General features: G+C 41.3%; 1 long non-coding RNA gene, 1 other non-coding gene and 1 pseudogene across 2 annotated transcripts in view; 2 read left to right on the forward strand and 1 right to left on the reverse strand.

The window, feature by feature from the left end:
• The window catches only part of LOC125965621 (uncharacterized), an 83,933-nt gene that overhangs the window by 38,209 nt on the left and 23,749 nt on the right, over positions 1 to 21,975 (forward strand). The window lies entirely within an intron of this gene.
• On the forward strand, positions 6,445 to 6,517 carry TRNAA-UGC (transfer RNA alanine (anticodon UGC)). The gene has a single exon. It is a non-coding gene; the product is annotated as a tRNA-Ala (tRNA).
• Positions 12,444 to 13,089, reverse strand: LOC117200621 (sigma intracellular receptor 2-like; annotated as a pseudogene).

Raw genomic sequence — 21,975 nt, forward strand, 5'->3', positions numbered from 1 at the left:
GAAATATCACCTCATAACCATAAGGATGGCTGCTAATCAAAAAAAACTAGAGAATAGCAAGTGTTGGTGAGGATGTAAAGCAGCGGTCCCCAACCTTTTTGGCACCAGGGACCGGTTTTGTGCAAGGCAGTTTTTCCATGGATGGGGGAGGGGGGTGGTTTCGGGATGATTCAAGCGCATTGCATTTACTGTGCACTTTATTTCTATTATCATTACATCATAATATATAATGAAATAATTATACAACTCATCATAATGCAGAATCAGTAGGAGCCCTGAGCTTGTTTTCCTGCAACTGGATGGTCCCATCTGGGGGTGATGGGAGACAGTGACACCCGACGTGTGTTGCTTAGGTCCAGTCTACTCCGTAATCTCGTTTTGGTCGCTGTCACTGCAGAAAACCCTGCTTCACAAAGACAGGATGTTGGAAATGGAAGCAGGCTTTTCAGTGCTTCTGTGGCAATCTCAGGATATTCCACCTTGACTTTAATCCAGAATGTATGGAGATTTGAAGTTGTCTCAAACATACCTTTAAGGCCACTGTCATTTGAGATCTCAAGCAGTTGATCGTCTTCTAGCATGGACAAAGTCGATTCACCTGGCTTATTCACAAATGGGTCACGGATCCATTCCTCCCCAGTTCGGGAGTCTTTTGTGGTTGAGAAGTAATGCTCAAGCTCTTTTGAAAGCTGAGATAGGTGATCGTGCACCAGCTGGGAGAAAGAAGGCCCTGGCTCAGTCTCTTTCAAAATCTCTGCTAATGTTTGAAACATGTCAAACATCCCAATGTTCACTCGTCGCCCCCATAATTCCAGTTTGGCTTTGAATGCAGCCACTTTATCTGCCGACTTGAACACAGTTGTCGTTCTCCCCTGAAGTGACAGATTGAATTCACTGAGCAGGTTGAATATGTCACACAAGTAAGCAAGTTTTGCGACCCATTCTGTGTCACTGAAATGTGCTGCCAGTGGTGACTATTTTTCTAAAAGAAATCTCTGGGTGGGACTTCCCTGGTGGTCCAGTGGGTAAGACTCCACTCTTCCAGTACAGGGGGTCCGTGTTCGATCCCTGGTTGGGGAACTAGATCCCGCATGCATGCCGCAACTAAGAAGCCCGCATGCCACAACTAAGACCCGGCACAGTCTAAATATATAAGATCTTTAAAAAAAATAAAAGAAATCTCTGGAGTGGCTCTCGTAACTCAGAAACTCTGGCCAGTGACCTCCCTTTAGAAAGCCATCTCACTTCTGTGTATAAGAGAAGACGTGTGTGCTCTGCACCCATCTCCTCACAGAGCTGCGTGAACAGATGTGAGTTAAGGGCATGTACTTTAATGTGGTTGATGATTTTAATCACATCCTGTAAAACGTTGTTAAGTTCTGGTGACATTTTTCGGCTAGCCAGCATTTCTCTATGGATGACACAGTGCATAGACTCACATTCAGAAGCGACCTCTTTGACTGGAGTGGTGAAACCAGAGAGCCATCCAGTCATGGCAGCCGCTCCGTCCGTGCATATACCGACACAAAATGACCAGTTCAGTTTTCCTGATATGTAATCATTCAAAGACTTGAATAAATCTGCAGCTGTGGTGTTGGTTGGCAACAAAAGTACACATAACATATCCTCATGCACGTCCTCCTGAAAAATATATCACACGGAAACAAGCATTTTTGCCTTGTTGTCAACATCGGTAGACTCTTCAACCTGAATCACGTACCACAGTGACCCGTTAATCCTCTCTAACAATTGTGCCTCGATATCCTCTGCTATTTCATCAATTCGTGTAGTTATGGTGCTAGCCGAAAGGGGAACACGTGGCACCTTTTGAACTGCAGCCTTTCCTAAAAGTTCACAACAAATGTCCATAGCTGCAGGTGGGATCAGCTCTTCACCAATAGTAAAGGGCCTCTTAGCTTTAGCAATGCAGTTAGCCACTTAGAATCATGCTCTCAGTGCAGACACATTTGATGAAGTGGTGGCCTTCAATAATTGCTTCTGTTCTTTGTGTTCACGTTTTTTTTCTTCTGAAAAACTCCAAAGGCTTGTCTTTTAATTCAGGGTGCTTAGTCTCCATGTGGCAAAGCAGTTTTGAAGGTTTCATGGCTTCGTTGGATAGCTGGTCACCCCATATTATACAAAGTGGGCTTGGAGAACGTGATTCACCTGTTGCAATGAACCCATAATTTAAGTAGGACTCTTGGTATTTTCTTTTAAATGAAGCTTTCTTTTTGTTGGCAGTCTTAGGGTCTTCTGCTGTCTCATCATTGGGTCTTTCCCCCTTTTCAAAGATGCTCTCCAGCGACATTTGTTTTTTACTCATTTTGGCTAGGGTTAGCTTGTGGACTTACCAAAACTGTGACTGAGACAAGTGTGCAGTGCGGGAAAAAGGCACGGACAGAAGTGGTAAATAAAATAATGGGTGGGCTACACGCAGACTAAAATAAGTGTCGGATTCTGACTTAAAGCCTGCCACCAGATGCAGCTTAATTGTCCCTTGCCACTCCCTGATAGGGTCTTGATATGAGTCTGCAAGCAACTGATTTATTATGGTCTCTGTGCAGTCAAACCTCTCTGCTAATGATAGTCTGTATTTGCAGCCGCTCCCCAGCACTAGCATCACTGCCTCAGCTCCACCTCAGATCATCAGGCATTAGATTCTCATAAGGAGCACTCAACCTCGATCCCTCGCATGCGCAGTTCACAGTAGGGTTCACGCTCTTATGAGAATCTAATGCCACTGCTGATCTGACAGGAGGCGGAGCTCAGGTAGTAACGCGAGCGATGGGGAGTGGCTGTAAATACAGATGAAGCTTCACTCGCTCGCCCGCCACTCACCTCCTACTCTGCGGTCTGGTTCCTAACAGGCCACGGACCAGTAGCGGTCCGTGGCCTGAGGGTTGGGGACCCCTGATGTAGAGAAATTGGAACCCTTGTTCACTGTTGGTGGGAATGTAAAATTGTGCAGCCTCCATGGAAAACACTATGGTGGTTCTTCAAAAATTAGAATCATCCTATGATCCAGCAATCTCACTTCTGGGTCTATGTCCAAAGGAACTGAAAGAAGGATCTCAAAGAGATATTTGTACCCTTGTGTTCACAGCAGCATTACTCACAATAGCCAAAAGGTGGAAGCAATCCAAGTGTCCATCAGTGGTTGAATGGATAAACAAAATATGGTATATACATACAAAGGAATATTATTCAGCCTTAAAAAGGAAGGAAATTCTGACATAATGCTACAACATGGATGAACCTTGAGGACATTTTTCTAAGTGAAATAAACCAATCACAAAGAGACAAATACTGCATGATCCTACTTATATGAGGGAATCTACAGTAGTCAAATTTATAGAAATAGAAAGTAGAATCGTGGTTGCCAGGGGATGGGGAGGAGGGGAGAATGGGGAATTGGGTTGGTGGGTATAGAGTTGCAGTTTTGCACAATGAAGAAGTTCTGGAGATTGGTTGCACAACAGTGGAAAAATGCTTAACACTGTTGAACTATACATTTAAAAATGATTAAGATGATAAATTTTATGGTTTTTTTTTAACCACAATTAAAATGTGAAAAGTTAAATAAATATTAGCTGTTTTACATGTGAGGAAACTGAAGTCTCAAGAGGGAAGAGGTGACTTGACCAAAATCACTTCCTTTCAACACAGAGCTGGACCTGATCCCATGCTCTTGCCACTTGGCCTCGGGGCTCCTCAGATTTCGAAGCCCTGACGAGGACCTTCTGGGGGAGCATCATTTTGGAGTCGGGATGGTGAAATCGCAGCACAGAGTTGTGTAGCACTGTCCACAGGAAATCTGGTCCTGGCCGTCATACAGCCAACTTGGGTCGTCCCACAAAACTTGGTTCTTGAGGCCCAGATTCACAGCCTGAAGGTGGCACTTGGTTTATTTGCTGTCATGTTTGATAACAACTGAAGAGTGCATGCTTCACGTTAAAGTCTTATTACCATCTGCCCCTGTTAATAAGCCACAGCTGGGCTCAGAGGAAGCTTAGACACCCTTCCAGAAACTGTGCTGAGGAGAGAGGGGAGAGGGATTCAACAGCCCCCTCCAACAGAGCAGTGCTGTCTGCAGCGAGGCCAGGTCAGCAGCAAGGGGATGGGTCTCCCCTCAATATTGGGAACTGATGCCCCTCTAAGAGGGATAGTTCTTTGTTCCCCCTTTTATGTTGTTTTTAAAAAATTTTTATTTTATATTGGAATGTAGTTGATTAACAGTGTTGTATTAGTTTCAGGTGTACAGCAAAGTGATTCAGTTATACATGTACATGTGTCTATTCTTTTCCAAATTCTTTTCCCATTTAGGTTATTACAGAATATTGAGCAGAGTTCCTTGTGCTATACAGTAGGTCCTTATTAGTTATGTATTTTAAATATAGCAGTGTGTACATCTCAATCCCAAACTCCCAGTCTATCCTTCTCCTCGACCCTTCCCCCCGGTAACCGTAAGTTCATTCTCTAAGTCTGTGACTCTGTTTCTGTTTGTAAATAAGTTCATTTATATCACCTTTTTATATTCTGCATATAAGTGGTATCATATGATATTTGTCTTTTTCTGTCTGACTTACTTCACTTAGTATGATAATCTCCAGGTCCACCCATGTTGCTGCAAATGGCATTATTTCATTCTTTTTAATGGCTGAGTAGTATTCCATTGTATATGTGTACCACATCTTCTTTATCCATTCCTCTGTCAATGGACATTTAGGTTGCTTCTATGTCTTGACTATTGTACACAGCGTTGCAATGAACATTGGAGTGCATGTATCCTTTTGAACCATGTTTTTCTCTGGATATATGCTCAGGAGTGGGATTGCTGGATCATATGGTAGCTCTATTTTTAGTTTCTTAAGGAACCTCCATACTGTTCTCCATAGTGGCTGTACCAATTTACATTCATAAGGGCAGGGGGTAGTTCTAATTAAGCATCAAACTTGTTTCTTTGAAACTCAATACTTTCTAGTAGCTATGCAGTAAACGAGGTTAGGCATGGTGTATCCGTCCAGTTGCTTTGTTAACTAAAGGGAACTTCCGGGGATTTTGTAGCTGCAGTCTAGTGGGTGAATCACTGAAAAACAGCCCCCCCCGACTCCCCAGACTTCTGCCTGGAGCTCCTTTAAAGAGGGAGGTACTGCTCCAAGGAGGAAGTTAAGATTCTGCCACCAGGAGAAACTTACCCAGACTGGGCCCAGGGCAGGGTCTGCATCAGGGCAGGAACCTACATCAGATGCTGTTGCAGAAGGGCCATGTGCATGTAGTGGGTCTGGACGTTGGCTGTGGGGTGGGCCCTGTCTGGGACACTGTACGAGCAGGACACTGAGGAGGCAGAATTAGGTTTCCTGCTCTGTTCTCCAGGTTTTGTAGGTCTGAATAGCAGGCGACAGATGCTCTGCAGTGGTCCAACCATCTCCTTGCTTCCTTTCCTACTTGTCTGTGAGCTGCTTGAGCACAAGGGCCCTGTCCTTCTCTCAGGATCCCCTGCATATAGAACAGTGGTACCCAGATGGGCCATAAACGTTTGGGGGCTTGCTGGTTGCTGACTAGGAGGGTGGTCCTAGAAGTACTTCTAAGGAAAACATTCCACTTCAGATTTTTTTTTTTAATTTTTTTTTTTTTTTGGCTGTGTTGGGTCGTCGTTGCTGTGTGCGGACTTTCTCTAGTTGCGGCGAGCAGGGGCTACTCTTCGTTGTGGTGCATGGGCTTCTCATTATAGTGGCTTCTCTTGTTTAGGAGCACAGGCTCTAGGCATGAGGGCTTCAATAGTAGCAGCACATGGGCTCAGTAGCTGCGGCATGCAGGCCCTAGAGTGCACGGGCTTCAGTAGTTGTGGCATGTGGGTTCAGTAGTTGTGGCATGCGGGCTCTAGGGTATGCGGGCTTCAGTAGTTGTGGTGCACGGGCTCAGTAGTTATGGCGCATGGGCTTAGTTGCTTCACGGCACATGGGATCTTCCCGGACCAGGAATGAAACCCGTGTCCCCTGCATTGGCAGGAGGATTCTTAACCACTGTGCCACCAGGGAAGTCCCACATTTCTTTTCTTGTGTTAGAATACTCGTAAAATTTGCCATCTTACCCATTTTAACATGTAAAGTTTAATGGTCTTAAATACATTCACATTGTTGTGCAGCCATCACTACCATCCATCCCCATAAATCTTTTCATCTTGCAAATCTGAAACTTTATGCCCATTAACCAACATCTGCCCATTCTCTGCTCGTCCCAACCCCTGGTAACCACCATACAATTTGTATCCTTATGATTTTGACTACTCTAGATATGTCACATAAGTGGAATCAAACAGCATTTGTCTTTTTGTGACTGGCTTAGTTCATTTAGCATAATGTCCTCAAGGTTCAACCACGTAGTCGAATGTGTCAGAATTTCTTTCCTTTTTAAGGCTGAATAATATTCTATTATACGGGGAATTCTCTGGTGGTCCAGTGGTTAGGACTCTGCACTTGCACTGCTGGGGGCCCAGGTTCAATCCCTGGTTGGGGAACTAAGATCCCGCCAGCCACGCAGCACAGCCAAAAAAAAAAAAATTCCTTTATATGCATATACTGCGTTTTGCCTATCCATTCATTTAGTGATGAACACTTGGGTTACTTCCATGTTTTAGCTATTGTGAGTAATGCTGCTGTGAACATGGGTATAAAAATATCTCTTAAAAACCTGCTTTCAGTTCTTTTGGGTATATACGCAATAGTGGGATTGCTAGATCATATGGTAATCCTACTTTTAATTTTTTGAGGAACTGCCACACGGTTTTCCACAGTGGCTGTAGCTTTTACATTCCCACCAGTAGTGCACAAGGTTTCCAATTTCTCCATGTCCTTTCCGGCACTTGTTCTCTGTTTATTTGATAGTAGCCATCACAGTGGATGTAAGGTGATATCTCATTGTAGTTTTGATTTACATTTAATTCTGATTAGCGATGTTGAGCATATTTTCATGTGTTTCTTGGCCATTTGTGTATCATCTATGTAGAAATGTTTATTCAAGTCCTTTGTTTTTTGTTTTTTTTTTTCCGGTACTCGGGCCTCTCATTGTTGTGGACTCTCTCATTGCAGAGCACAGGCTCCAGACACACAGGCCCAGCGGCCATGGCTCACGGGCCCAGCCGCTCCGCGGCATGTGGGATCTTCCCGGACCGGGGCACAAACCCGTCTCTCCTGCATCGGCAGGTGGACTCTCAACCACTGCGCCACCAGGGAAGCCCCCTTTGCCCATTTTTGAATCAGTTATTTTCTTGTTGTTGAGTTTAGGAGTTCTCCATATATTCTGTATATTAATTCCTTATCAGATACATGATTTACAAATACATTCTCCCATTCTGTGGGTTGCCTTTTTACTCTGTGGATAGTGTCTTTTTCTCAATTTTTCTTGAAATTTTATTTCAAGAAATAAATAAAATTATTTATTTCTTTTATTGAAATAAATACTTTTTATTGAAAATATAATTGACAGTTTTATTGAAATGTAATCGACATACAGTTTTATTGAAATATAATCGACATACAGCACTATGTAAGTTTAAAGTGTACAGCACTGACTGTCACATCTTGTGAAATGATTACCATAATAAGGTTAATGTCTATCATCCATACAGATTTAAAGAAAAGGAAAGAGTGGTTTTTCCTTGTGATGATCTACTCTTTTAAAAATTTCCACACATACTATAAAGCAGTGTTTACTGTAGTCATCAAGTTGTACATTACATCCCCAGTACTGATTTATCTTATAACTGGGAGTTTGTACCTTTTGACCACTTTCATCCAATTCCCCCACACCCAACCTCTGGTAACCACAAATCTGATCTTTTCTCTATGGGGTTTTTTTTTTTTTTTTTTAAAGATTCCACATATAAGTGAGATTATACAGTATTTGTCTTTCTCTGACTGACTTATTTCACTTAGCATAATGCCCTCAAGGTCCATCCATGTTGTTGCAGATCTCAAGATTTGCTTCCTTTTTTTTTTTTGCAGTACGCGGGCCTCTCACTGTTGCGGCCTCTCCCGTTGCGGAGCACAGGCTCCGGAAGCGCAGGCTCAGCGGCCGTGGCTCACGGGCCCAGCCACTCCGCGGCATGTGGGATCTTCCCGGACCGGGGCACGAACCTGTATCCCCTGCATCAGCAGGCGGACTCCCAACCACTGCGCCACCAGGGAAGCCCAAGATTTCCTTCCTTTTTATGGCTGAATAATATTCCACTGTGTATATACCACTACTTCTTTATCCATTCATCTGTTGATGGACACTTAGGTTGTATACATGTCTTGGCTATTGTAAATAATGCTGCAGTGAACATGGGGGTGCAGATATCTCTGGGACATAGTATTTCATTTCCTTTGGATATATTTCCAGAAATAGTATAGCTGAATCATATAGTATTTCTATTTTTAATTTTTTGGGCAACCTCCATATTTTTTTCCATAATAGCTGTACCAATTTACCATGCCACCGGCAGTGCACAAGGGTTCCCTTTTCTCCACATCCTTGCCAGCATTTGTTGTCTTTGTCTTTTTGATGATAGCCATTCTACCAGGTATAAAGTGATATCTTGTTGTTTTGATTTGCATTTCCCTGATGGTTAGTGATGTTGAGTACCTTTTCCTATACCTGTTGGCAATTTTTATATCTTCTTTGGAAAAATGTTAATTCATGTCCTTTGTCCATTTTTTAATTGGATTGTAATGACCCTTGAACAACACGGGTTTGAACTATAAATGTCCACTTATGCGTGGGTTTTTGTCAATGGTAAATACAGTGCTGCATAATCTGTGGTTGGTTGAATCCTTGAATGTGGAACTGAGGAGAAGGAGGGACAACTATAAAGTTAAACTCGGATTTTTGACGGCTCGGAGAGTTGAGGCCCCTAATGCCCATGTTGCTCAAGGGTCAACTGTATTTGTTTTATTTTGGTTTTGCTATTGAGTTGTGTGAGTTATTTGTATATTTCAGATTTAGTCCCTTATCAGATATATGAATTACAGATATTTTTTTCCGATTCTGTAGTGTCATTTTATTTTGTTGATCATTTCTTTTGTTGTGCAGCAGCTTTTCAGTTTGTAGTTTCACTTGTTTGTTTTGATGTATGTCACTTGTTTTAGGTGTCACATCCAAACAGTCATTGCCAAGACCTATGTCAAGGAGCTTTTTTCCTATTTTCTTCTAAGAGTTTTATGGTTTTCAGTCTTACAATTTAAGTCTTTTTTTTTAAGTTTTAAATTTCTTTTTTTTAATTGAAGTATAGTTGATTTACAATATCCTGTTAATTTCTGCTGTACAGCAAAGTGATTCAGTTACACATATATATACATTCTTTTTATTTTTTAAAATTGATTTTTAAAAATATTTAATTTATTTAATTAATTTTTTTGGCTGTATCAAGTCTTAGTTGAGGCATGCGGGATCTCTGTTGAGACATTTGAGATCTTTTTCATTGTGGTGCGTGGGCTCTTCATTGCACTGCTCGGGCTTCTTTCTAGTTTTAGCATGTGGGTTTTCTCTCTAGTTGTGATGTGTGGGCTTAGTTGCCCCACAGCATGTGGGATCTTAGTTCCCCAACCAGGGATCGAACCCGTGTCCCCTGCATTGGAAGGTGAATTCTCTACCACTGGACCACAGGGGAAGTCCCTACATTCTTTTTAATATTCTTTTCCATTATGATTTATCACAGGATATTAAATATAGTCCCCTGTGCTATACAGTAGGACCTTGTTGTTTATCTATTCTATGTATAATAGTTTGCATCTGCTAACCCCAAACTCCCACTCCATCCCTCCCTTACCCCCTTTCCCCTTGGCAAGTACAGGTCTGTTCTCTATGTCTGTGAGTCTGTTTCTGTTTCCTAGGTAAGTTCATTTGTGTCATATTTTAGATTCCGCATATGAGTGATATTATATGGTATTTGTCTTTCTCTTTCTGACTTACTTCACTTAGTATGATAATCTCTAGTTACATTCATGTTGCTGCAAATGGCATTATTTCATTCTTCTTTTATGGCTGAGTAGTATTCCATTGTTCATAGGTACCCCATCTTCTTTATCCATTCCTCTGTCAATGGACATTTAGGTTATTTCCATGTCTTGGCTATCGTGAATAGTGCTGCTGTGAACATAGGGGTGTATGTATCTTTTTGAATTAGAGTTTTGTCCAGATATATGCCCAGGAGTGGGATTTCTGGATCATATGGCAACTCTATTTGTATTTTTTTTTTGAGGAACCTCCATCCTGTTCTCCATAATGGCTGCACCAACTTACATTCCCACCAACAGTGCAGGAGGGTTCCCTTTTCTCCACACCCTTTCCAGCATTTGTCATTTGGTCTTAAAATTTTAAGTCTCTAATCCATTTTGAGTTAATTTTTGTGAGTGGTATGAGATAGGGGTCTACTTTTATTCTTTTACGTGTGAATGTTCAATTTTCCCACCATCGTTGTATTGAAGAGACTGTCTTCTCCACTATTTTTGGCTCCCTTAATAAATACTAGTTGACTGTGTATGAATGGGTTTATTTTCTAATAAATAGGCTCTCAATTCTATTCCATTGGTATATGTGGCTGTTTTTATGCCAGCACCAAACTGTTTTGATGACTATAGCTTTATAATATAGCTTGAAATCAGGAATGATGCCTCCTGCTTTGTTTTTCTTGGTCAGGATGGTTTTGGCTCTTTGGGGTCTTTTGTGGTTCCATATAAAATTTAGAATTATTATTTCTACTTCTGTTAAAAAATGCCATTGGAATATTGATAGAGATTGCACTGAATAGTTGGCTTGGGTAGTATGGATGTTTTAACAGTATTAATTCTTCCAATCCAGAGGCATGGCATGCCTTTCCATTTATTTGTGTCTTCTTTAGTTTCTTTTATCAACGTCTTATAGTTTTCAGCATAGAGGTTTTTCATTTCCTTGCTTAAATTTATTCCCAAGTATTTATTGTTTTTGATGCTATTGTAAATGGGATTATTTTCTTGATTTCTTTTTCAGATAATTCGTTGTTAGGGTACTGAAACACCACTGCTTTTTATTTATTTATTTTTGGCTGTGTTGGGTCTTCGCTGCTGTGCGTGGGCTTTCTCTAGTTGTGGTGAGCGGGGGCTACTCTTCATTGTGATGCGCAGGCTTCTCATTGCAGTGGCTTCTCTTGTTGCGCAGCTCACGGGCTCTAGAGCGCAGGCTCAGTAGTTGTGGCACACAGGCTTAGTTGCTCTGAGGCATGTGGGATCTTCCCGGAGCAGGGCTTGAACCCATGTCCCCTGCGTTGGCAGGCAGCTCCTTAACCACTGTGCAACCAGGGAAGCCCCCCCACCCCCTTTTTTTTTTGGTCAGCACCTACTTTATTTTGAACAGACACAGGAGTCAGACGATCCTCCCAACAGTCAGACCATTAGGGCTTGTAAGTAAAACAGGCAAAAATGGGAAACTAATAACCAGGACCAGCGTCTACCATTTTCCATGTGTTCACAAGTCTTTTTTTTTGTTTTTGAGTTGGCCTTGAGTATGAATTTAGAGAAAGCTAGCAGAATATCAAATACTAACGTGAAGAGATCCTATATGCACACACTGGACCTGTCATGCCCAGCTCCCCTCACCCGCTACCTTTGACTGAACAAGACAGGAAGGAATTATTAAACTATTAGGTAGGATGAAGTTATCCAGTAGGAGGCACACCTCCAGCTCAGGTTTGAGACACCAGATCTCAGAGTAAAGGAACTTATATTAGGTGGTGTGTAAAAGGTAATAGAAGACTAAGGCTTGGAAAGAGGATAAACAAGGAGGCTTTAAAAAATCTCTTCTCCTGGATGACCTGTTTAAGACAGAAACAATACCCCTTCCAATTGGACCCATTTCTGACTGAAAGTCATGCCAAGGTTGAACCTTAAGGAAAACTAAGTTTAAACCTCTTACAGAATAGCTCACCCCCACCTAGGGGTGGGGACGAGAAAACAATTTTTAATGAATATTACAGAGGCATAACTTCAAACTTAAAAATGGCCTGAGACATCCCAGTGATATGCTGTAGAGAATCATGAGTCAAAGGGTTAGTCACATGTATACTGTGGGCCACATGACTCACGAACATGCCAAGTAGGCCGTGTTGCTTGGAAGTTTATCTAGTTTCTGGTCTGGTCCTGCCTTTAGTAATCCTGCAGTGGCACTTGGGCACACAGTAAGGCCTTTGGCACCATTTCCCTATAACCTAGCCCACACCCCTCTGCTCATCCTCAGGTGATTGGTCTGTGCCAGTACCCTTGGAAGGTGAGGGTTTGGTGGGCCTCCTGCCAGTGTCTTGGTCGTGTGTGTTGCTGCTGGTGTGTTTCAAATACTACTGAAAATATGGGTTCTGAGCATTTTCCTGGTAATGGGTCCAACAGGAAACTGCCCCGTGGTCACCTCTCCACTGGACCCGGGGTTATTTTTCCTCATTTTTTCTTTCTTTTCTCCTCAGACTTGTGGTAGGGGTTCCACAACACGAAAAGCAGAAGTATGAGAGGGATGAGAAAGTAGGGGGTGTAGACAGATATAAGGAATAGTCGCTCGTGGAAAGTCTTAGGTCCTTGTCCTCTGAAACAACTGGCTTTGGAGAAATCCTCGAGTAGAAATGCGGAGAGGATTAGAATCAGTTGTCATGGTGTGAACCGAGTAGATGATTGCAGGGGTGTGGATCCACCTGCAGCCGTCTTTGAAGAAGGCATATGTTGCAGTGGGAAAGAAGAGCAGCTGAAACACAAGCTCCCAAAACAGGAAGGACTTAAACCACACCGACGGGTTCTGTAGCAGGGCGTCTTTGAACTCCTCAGTCTACCACTGCTGCAGGTTTCTCAGTTCCACAGGGATCTCAGAGATCAGGCGGCAGCACCGCCTGCAGGTCCACGAGCAGGGTGAAGGGGATGTAGGAGAGGAATTAGAGACCCAGCAGCCACTCCAGGCCACGCCAGGCACCCAGAGGCCGCATCATCCATCAGTTGGGCAGAGCGGGAGCAGAGACTCTTTTTTTTTTTTATAGTTTCCAACTTCTTTCTTTCTTTCTTTCTCTCTTTCTCTCTTCCTCTCTTCCTCTCTTCCTCTCTTCCTCTCTTCCTCTCTTCCTCCCTTCCTCCCTTCCTCCCTTCCTCCCTTCCTCCCTTCCTTCCTATTCATTCATTCTGCTGTGCTGGGCCTTAGTTGCAGCATGCGGGATCTTTATTGCCGCACACAGGATCTTTAGTTGCACATGCAGGATCTTTTAGTTGCGGCATGTGGGATCTTTTAGTTGTGGCATGCAAACTCTTAGTTGCGGCATGTGGGATCTAGTTCCCTGACCAGGGATCGAACCCAGGCCCTCGGCATTGAGAGTGTGGAGTTTTAGCCACTGGGCCACCAGGGAAGTCCCCCTTTTTGATTCTGATGCCTTTTACTTATTTTTCTTGCCTAATTGCTCTGGATGGGACTTTCAATATTGTGTTGAGTAGGAGTGCTGAGGGTGGGCACCATTGTCTTGTTTGACAATGAGTTTGGGAATATTCCCACTTCTTTGATTTTTTAGAAGAGTTTGAGAAGAATTGATGTTAATTTTTCTTTAAATGTTTGATAGAATTCACCAGTGAAGCCATCTGGTCCTGGGCCTTTCTTCATTGGGAGATTTTTGCTCACTGATTCAATCTCCTTGCTAGTAATTGATCTGCTCCAATTTCTTACTGATTCAGTCTTGGTAGCTTGTATGTTTCTAGAAATTTATCCATTTATTCTAGGTTGTCCAATCTGCTGGCATATAATAGTTCATTGTGGTCTCTTATTTCTATAGAATTGGTAGTAATCTCCCCACTTTAATTTCTGATTTTTCTAACTTGAGTCTTCTCTCTTTTTTAGTCTATCTAGCTAAAGTTTTGCAAATTTCTTGATATTTTCAAAGAACTAACTTATCAAAACATTGATTTTCTGTATTACTTTTCTATTCTCCATTTCATCCATATCTACTCATATCTTTATTATTTCCTTTCTTCTGCTACTTTTGCGTTTAGTTTGTTTTTTTTTCTAGTTACTTAAATTATAAAGTTAGGTTGTTGATTTGAGATCTTTCTTGGTTTTTACTGTAAGTGTTTATAGCTAAAAAATTTCCCCTTAGGGAATTCCCTTGTGGTCCAGTGGTTAGGACTCAGCGCTTTCACTGCTGAGGGCCTGGTTCAATCCCTGGTCGGGGAACTAAGATACCACAAGCTGTGTGGCATGACCAAAAAAAAAAATAATTCCCCTTAGTACCACTTTTGCTGTGTCTCATAAGTTTTGGTATGCTGTGTTTTATTTTCATTTATCTTTAGGTATTTCTAATATCGCTTGTGATTTATTTTTTGACTCCTGTTTTTTTAAAGTGTATTAATTTCCACAATTTTGTGTACTTTCCAGTTTTCTTTGTACTTGATTTCTAACTTCATCTTCACTCATCCCCCACCCTCTCCCCTCTGGCAAGCACCTTTTTATTTCTGTATCTATGATTCTGTTTCTGTTGTATTATATTTGTTCATCTGTTTTGTTTTCTAGATTCCACATGTAAATGAAACCGTACAATATTTGCCTTTCTCTGTCTGACTTATTTCACTTGGCATAATATCTCTAGGCCCATCCATATTGTTGTAGATGGCAAGATTTCAGTCTTTTTTATGGCTGATAAAATATTCCATACACACAGACCCCACATCTTCTTTATCCAGTTATCCATTGATAGACACTTAGGTTGCTCCATATCTTGGCAGTTGTAAATAATGTTGCAATGAACATAGGGGTGCACATGTGTCTTTTTGAATTATTGTTTTTATTTTCTTTGGAAAAATACCCAGAAGTGTAATTGCTGGATTGTATGTTAGTTCTACTTTTAATTTTTTGAGGAACCTCCATACTGTTTTCCATAGTGGCTGCACTAATTTACATTCCCGCCAACAGTGCACAAGGGTTCCCTTGTCTCCACATCCTCCAGTTTGATTGTGATTGTTTTGCATGTAGCTGTCCAGTTTCCCAACAGTATTTATTGAAGAAGCTCTCTTTTCCCCATTGTATATTCTTGATTCCTTTGTCATAGATTAATTGCCCTTGTAAGTGTGGGTTCATCTGGGCTCTCTATTCTGTTCCACTGATCTACGTTTTTGTGCCATTACCATACTGTTTTGATTACTGTAGTAGCTCTTTGTAGTATAGTTTAAAATCAGGGAGCATAATACCTCCAGCTCTGTTATTCTTTCTCAAGATTGTTTTGGCCACTCAGGATCTTTTGTGTTTCCATACAAATTTTAGAATTATTTATTATAGTTCTATGAAAATGCCATTGATATTTTGATAGGGATTGCATTGAATTTGTAGATTGCCTTAAGGAGTATCGTCACTTTAACAATATTAATCCTTCCAGTCCATGAGCACAATATATCTTTTCCTTTAAAAATTTTTTTAAACTTTTTTTTTTTTTTTTTGCGGTACGCGGGCCTCTCCCATTGCGGAGCACAGGCTCCGGACACGTAGGATCAGCGACCATGGCTCACGGGCCCAGCCACTCCACGGCATGTGGGATCCTCCCGGATCAGGGCACGAACCTGTGTCCCCTGCATCGGCAGGCAGACTCTCAACCACTGCGCCACCAGGGAAGCCCTTTTAAACTTTTTATTTTATATTGGAGTATAGTTGATTAACAGTGTTGTGGTAGTTTCAGGTGTACAGCAAAGTGTTTCAGTTATACATGTATCTATTCTTTTTCAAATTCTTTTCCCATTTAAGTTGTTACATAATATTGAGCAGAGTTGCCTGTGTAATACAGTAGGTACTTGTTGGTTATCCATTTTAAATAAAGCAGTGTGTACCTGTCAATCCCAAACTCCCTAACTCTCCCTTCCCCCCACTCTTCCCCCCAGTAACCATAAGTTCCTTCTCTAAGTTTGTGAGTCTGTTTCTGTTTTGTATCATTTCTTTTTAGATTCTGCATATAAGTGATATCATGTGGTATTTGTCTTTCTCTGTCTGACTTACTTCACTCAGTATGACAGTCTCTAGGTCCATCATGTTGCTGCAAATGGCATTATTTCATTCTTTTAATGGCTGAGTAACATTCTATTGTATATATGTACCACATCTTCTTTATCCGTTCCTCTGTCAATGGACATTTAGGTTGCTTCCGTTTCTTGGCTATTGTAAACAGTGCTGCAGTGAACATTGGGGTGCATATATCCTTTTGTACCATGTTTTTCTCCAGATATATGCCTAGGAGTGGGATTTCAGGATCATATTGTAGCTCTGTTTTTAGTTTTTTAAGGAACCTCCATACTGTTCTCCATAATGGCTGTACCAATTTACATTTCCACCAACAGTGTAGGAGGGCTCCCTTCTCTCCACACCCTCTCCAGCATTTATGGTTTATGTATTTTTTGATGATAGCCTTTTAAAAAAATTATATATGTATTTATTTATGTATGTATTTTTGTCTGCGTTGGGTCTTTGTTGCTGCATGCGGGCTTTTCTCTAGTTGTGGCGAGTGGGGGCTACTCTTCGTTGTGGTGCGCAGGCTTCTCATTGCGGTGGCTTCTCTTGTTGCAGAGCACGGGCTCTAGGTGTGTGGGCTTCAGTAGTTGCAGCACGCAGGCTCAGTAGTTGTTGCTCATGGGCTCTAGAGTGCAGGCTCAGTAGTTGTGGTGCATGGGCCTAGTTTCTCCATGGCATGTGGGATCTTCCCTTACCAGGGCTCTTACCTGTGTCTCCTGCATCGGCAGGCAGATTCTTAACCACTGTACCACCAGGGAAGTCCTGATGATAGCCATTTTGACTGGTGTGAGGTGATATCTCATTGTAGTTTTGATTTGCATTTCTCTAATAATTAGTGATATTGAACATCTTTTCACATGTCTCTTGGCCATCTGTATGTCTTCTTTGAAGAAATGTCTATATAGGTCTTCTGTCCATTTTTTGATTGGGTTGTCTGTTTTGATGATATTAAGCCACATGTGCTGTTTGTAAATTTTGGAGACTAATCCCTTGTTGGTCACATCATTTGCAAATATTTTCTCCCATTCTCTTGGTTGTCTTTTCATTTTGTTTGTGGTTTCCTTTGCTGTGCAAAAACATTTAAGTTTAACTAGGTCCTATTTGTTTATTTTTGTTTTATTTCCATTACTGTGGGAGACAGATCGAAAAAGATATTGCTGCAATTTATGTCAGAGAGTGTTCTGCCTATGGTTTTCTCTAAGAGTTTTATAGTATCCAGTCTCACATTTAGTTTTTTAATCCACTTTGAGCTTATTTTTGTGTATGGTGTTAAAGAATGTTCTAATTTCATTTTCTTTTTACATGTAGCTGTCCAGTTTTCCCAGCACCATTTATTGAAGAGACTGTCTTTCCACCATTGTATAGTCTTGACTCCTTTGTTGTAGATTAATTGATCATAGGTGCATGGGTTTATTTCTGGGCTTTCTATCCTGTTCTGTTGATCTATATTTCTGTTTTTGTGTCAGCACCATACTGTTTTGATGACTATAGCTTTGTAGTATAGTCTGAAGCTAGGGAGCCTGATTCCTCCAGCTTTGTTTTTCGTTCTCAAGATTGCTTTGGCTATTCAGGGTCTTTTGTGTCTCCATACAAATTTTAAGATGTTTTTGTCCTAATTCTGTGAAAAATGCCATTGGTAATTTGATAGGGTTTGTATTGAATCTGTAGATTGCCATGGGGTAGTATAGTCATTTTCACAATATTGATTCTTCCAATCCAAGATCATGGTATATCTTTCCATCTGTTTGTGTTGTCTTCAATTTCTTTCATCAGCATCTTATACTTTTCAGAGTATAGGTCTTTTGTCTCCTTAGGAAGGTTTATTCCTTGGTATTTTATTATTTTTAATGCTATGGTAAATGGGATTCTTTCTTGAATTTCTCTTTCTGATCTTTCGTTGTTAGTGTATAGAAATGCAACAGATTTCTGCATATTAATTTTGTAACCTGCAACTTTACCAAATTCATTGATGAGCTCTAGTAGTTTTCTGGTAGTGTCTTCAGGATTTCCTATGTGTAGTATCATGTCATCTGCAAACAGTCAGTTTAACTTCTTCTTTTCCAATTTGAATTCCTTTTATTTCTTTTTCTTCTCTGGTTGCCATAGCTAGGACTTCCAAAACTATGTTGAATAAAAGTGGCGAGAGCAGACATCCTTGTCTTTTTCCTGATCTTAGGAGAAATGCTTTCAGCTATTCACCATTGAGTATGATGTTAGCTGTCGGTTTGTCGTATATGGCCTTTATGATGTTGAGGTAGGTTCCCTCTCCACTTTCTGGAGAGTTTTTATCATAAATGAGTATTGAATTTTGTCAAAAGCTTTTTCTGCATCTATTGAGATGATCATATGGTTTTTATTCTTCAATTTGTTGATGTGGTGTATCACACTGATTGATTTGTGGATATTGGAAAATCCTTGCATCCCTGGGATAAATCCCATTTGATCATGGTGTATGATCCTTTAAATGAATTGTTGAATTTGGCTTGCTAATATATATGTATTTTTATAAATTTATTTTATTTATTTATTTATTTATTTTGGCTGCGTTGGGTCTTCGTTGCTGCGCGTGGGCTTTCTCTAGTTGTGAGCGGGAGCTACTGTTCATTGCAGTGTGCGGGCTTCTCATTGCAGTGGCTTCTCTTGTTGCAGAGCACAGGCTCTAGGCACATGGGCTTCAGTAGCTGTGGCACGTGGGCTCAGTAGTTGTGGCACACGGGCCCTAGAACACAGGCTTAGTAGTTGTGGCACATGGGCTTAGTTGCTCCACAGCATGTGGGATCTTCCTGGACCAGGGCTTGAACTCGTGTCCCCTGCATTGGCAGGCAGATTCTTAACCACTGAACCACCAGGGAAACCCCATCTTTGTCTTTTTGAAAGTATGATTATAATGTGTCTTGGTTTGGGTCTCTTTGAATTAATCTTACTTGAAATTTGTTGAGCTTCTTGGATGTTTACATTTGTGTGTTTCACTAAACTTAGGAACTTTTCAGCCATTATGTCTTCTAATATTTTCTCTGCCCCTTTCTCTCCTTCTTCTGGAGTCTCATGATGTCCACTTGATGGTGTCCCACAGGTCTGTTAGGCTCTGTTCACTTTTTTTAATCTTTTTCCTTTTTGTTCTTCAGTCTCAATAATTTCACTGTCATATCCTAATGTTCATTAGTTTTTTCTTTTGCCTGCTCATATCTGCCTTTGAATATGCCTAGTGAATTTTTCATTGCAGTTATTGTGCTTTTCAGCTCCAGAATATTTTTGGTTTCTCTTTAGGTTTTTTAAATCTCTGATAGTTCCATTTTGTTTACACATTGTTTACTTGACTTTCTTCATATCTACCTTTAGTTCTTTGAGTATCTTTAAGACAGTTGTTTAAAAATTTTGGTAGTACATCTGTCATGAGGTCTTTTTCAGGGAAAGATTCTATTGAATTATTTTTTCCTTTGAGTGGGCCATACTTTCCTGTTTCTTTGTATGTCTTGTGATTTTTTTGTTGAACACTGGCATGTGAATCTAATAATGTGGTATCAACTCTGGAAATCAGATTCTCCCTCATCCCAAGGGTTTTCTGAGTTTTTTTAATTTGTTATTTTTGTTTTTTGTTGTAGGCTGTCTCTGTGCTGAATATTGGTCTGAGGTGTAAAGTTAACATCTTCTCAGGTCTTTTCTGAGGCTTTCCCTGAACATATATTGTCACTTTCTAATTTTCCCCATATAGGCAGTTGTTTTTGAATGTCCTAGTCTTTAATGTTTGGCTCCTGAAAGAGGAAAATGCAAAAAGTGAAGGCGGGGGGAGGGCAAAAGGCCACTGGTCCTTTAAATTCCCCTGGAAGTCACTTGAGCCAGAGATGGAGGGGCTTAAAATGATGGGGGAGCGGGGGAGATGAGACAGTGGCTTCCTGCCTCTTTGCACTTCAGTAATCAAGCAGCAATCCTACTGAGAGGACAGATGCTTAATATTCAGGGGACAGAATCCTTTTTGCCCACCCTAGCTCCCACAAGCTGTGCCAGAAAACCTGCAGAGCTGCCTGCCATGTGGCTGGTGGTGGTGGATGGGTAGCTGCTATTGTACTAGCCGAAATTGACTAAAATTGCCTACAATATACCATCCATGCCTGGAAGTTGCAAGGTTTCAACAGACTCCAGAATTCCAAAATAGTTAGATCAGACAGATTCTGCCAGTGTAGTTGTTGTCTAGGTGGGAGAGAGATTCCTGGTGCTTCCTATTCTTCCATCTCCCCAGAATCCTCCTCCACTTCACATATGATCTGTTGGGCTGATGAACTCTGAGTTAATAGTGGAAATAGATTTAAGATCAGTGTGGCCTGAAGACCACAGATCCATTTTGCAGTTATATCCCCTGCCCCAAGTCAAGTTGTTGCTGGTTCCCAATACATCAAGGACCAAAATCAGGTTGCCGGCATTGCTAGAAAAACCATGTGGTTCTGGCCTCCACATCTCAAGGCAAGTAACAGGAATGAAGGGCCACTGAAATAGAGATGTGAGGCTGCCTTATGAGAAAGGGAGGAAGCCAATTTATTGAGCATCTACTAAGTACTAGTTTGGGCATAGTGTACTAAATGCTGAGATGGTGATGAGTAAAGGAATGCATGAGTTCCTTGATCCCTCAGTGGGGGGTCATATGAGTTTATTGTTTTGGCTGGTGTCACCTTTAGGAAGACTTTGGTATCTGTAAAGGGCAAGGGTGTGTGTGTGGGTTCACGTTTTTACACTGAAAAGATCAGAAGTTCTGTGTGGAAATGTGGTTGTAAGCAGACATCAAATCAGTTAGAGTAACTAGAATTAGCCATTGCCTCCCCCAATACTAGTCATTAGCTACTTATTCTGCCCACCTTATCTCCTCAGTCAGAAGCTTTTAAGGAGATAATTTCTTGCTGTAGGCAGTATGATTTGGCTTTAAAGTTATTTTATGAAAGCATATTATCCAAAGTAGACACAGGCCAGGAATATATTTAATGCCTCAAGAGAGGCTTAGACACTTGGGGGTATTTATGATGTGTCAACTAAGCCAGGTTTGAAATACATCTCCCAGAATTCCTTCCTTGTATAGTTTTAGGTTGGTAAGGACCACATGATCTTTTGTGAGATCCCAAAGGTAGAAACAGTGTAGCAGCCACATTCTTCTTATATCTGGAAATTCAGTGTAAAGAGGGTTTAAGTGTCTGGCACATAGTAAGAATTCAAATAGTAATGACCAGTAAGCCTGTGGCTGCAGGACAGCTTTTTCTATGCACTGTTCTTAGCAACTGGTACCTACCCTACCCTTGTCAATGCCTGGCAGATTACTGAAGATTTCACTACTTGCCCTTGGTTATGTTGAAAAGGTCTGGTCCCTCCAAACATGGGTACTGAAGTGTTTGCTGAAAATGAGCAGGCTGCAGAGGAAAACCTCTTGCCTTTTCTTTTCTGGCTCCAACCAGATTCCACGGTGGTGGGTGGTGAGGATCTAATATCTGGTTTGTTTTTTCTTTCCTCTAAACATTGAAATTCCTTAACTCAACCCAGAGCATGCTTTAAAAAGCAAAACATACTGGTTAATTCCCTGCATTTACTCCAAAGTAGACTACGAGGCCTATGGCTCTGTTGCCATTTCAGTTCCACCAAATGCTTGGGGATTTTAAGGAGCTATCAACATCTTATGCCATATGCCAAAAGAATCATGCTTTAGACTAGAAAAAGACTTATTTTGAAATTACAGAAGGGCCTCAGGTGACCTGGATGACCACGTCACCCTTCTGGGTCCTCCTCATATCCTTGATTCTTCAGGCTCCTCAGGGAATCCCTGCTATATGGACTATGTTCCAGTCGTCCCATCTGTAGGTAGCAGTTAGCTCCAACAGGTGCTGTCAGAGGTCTTCTTGGGAGCTACATTCAGTGATGTCCCCTTTCTTGCAATGTATCACGAAGGTCGCACATGTAGATTATGTTGAGATGAATTATATA

Source organism: Orcinus orca, chromosome 10 (assembly GCF_937001465.1).
Source record: "Orcinus orca chromosome 10, mOrcOrc1.1, whole genome shotgun sequence".
Taxonomy (NCBI): Eukaryota; Metazoa; Chordata; class Mammalia; order Artiodactyla; family Delphinidae; genus Orcinus; species Orcinus orca.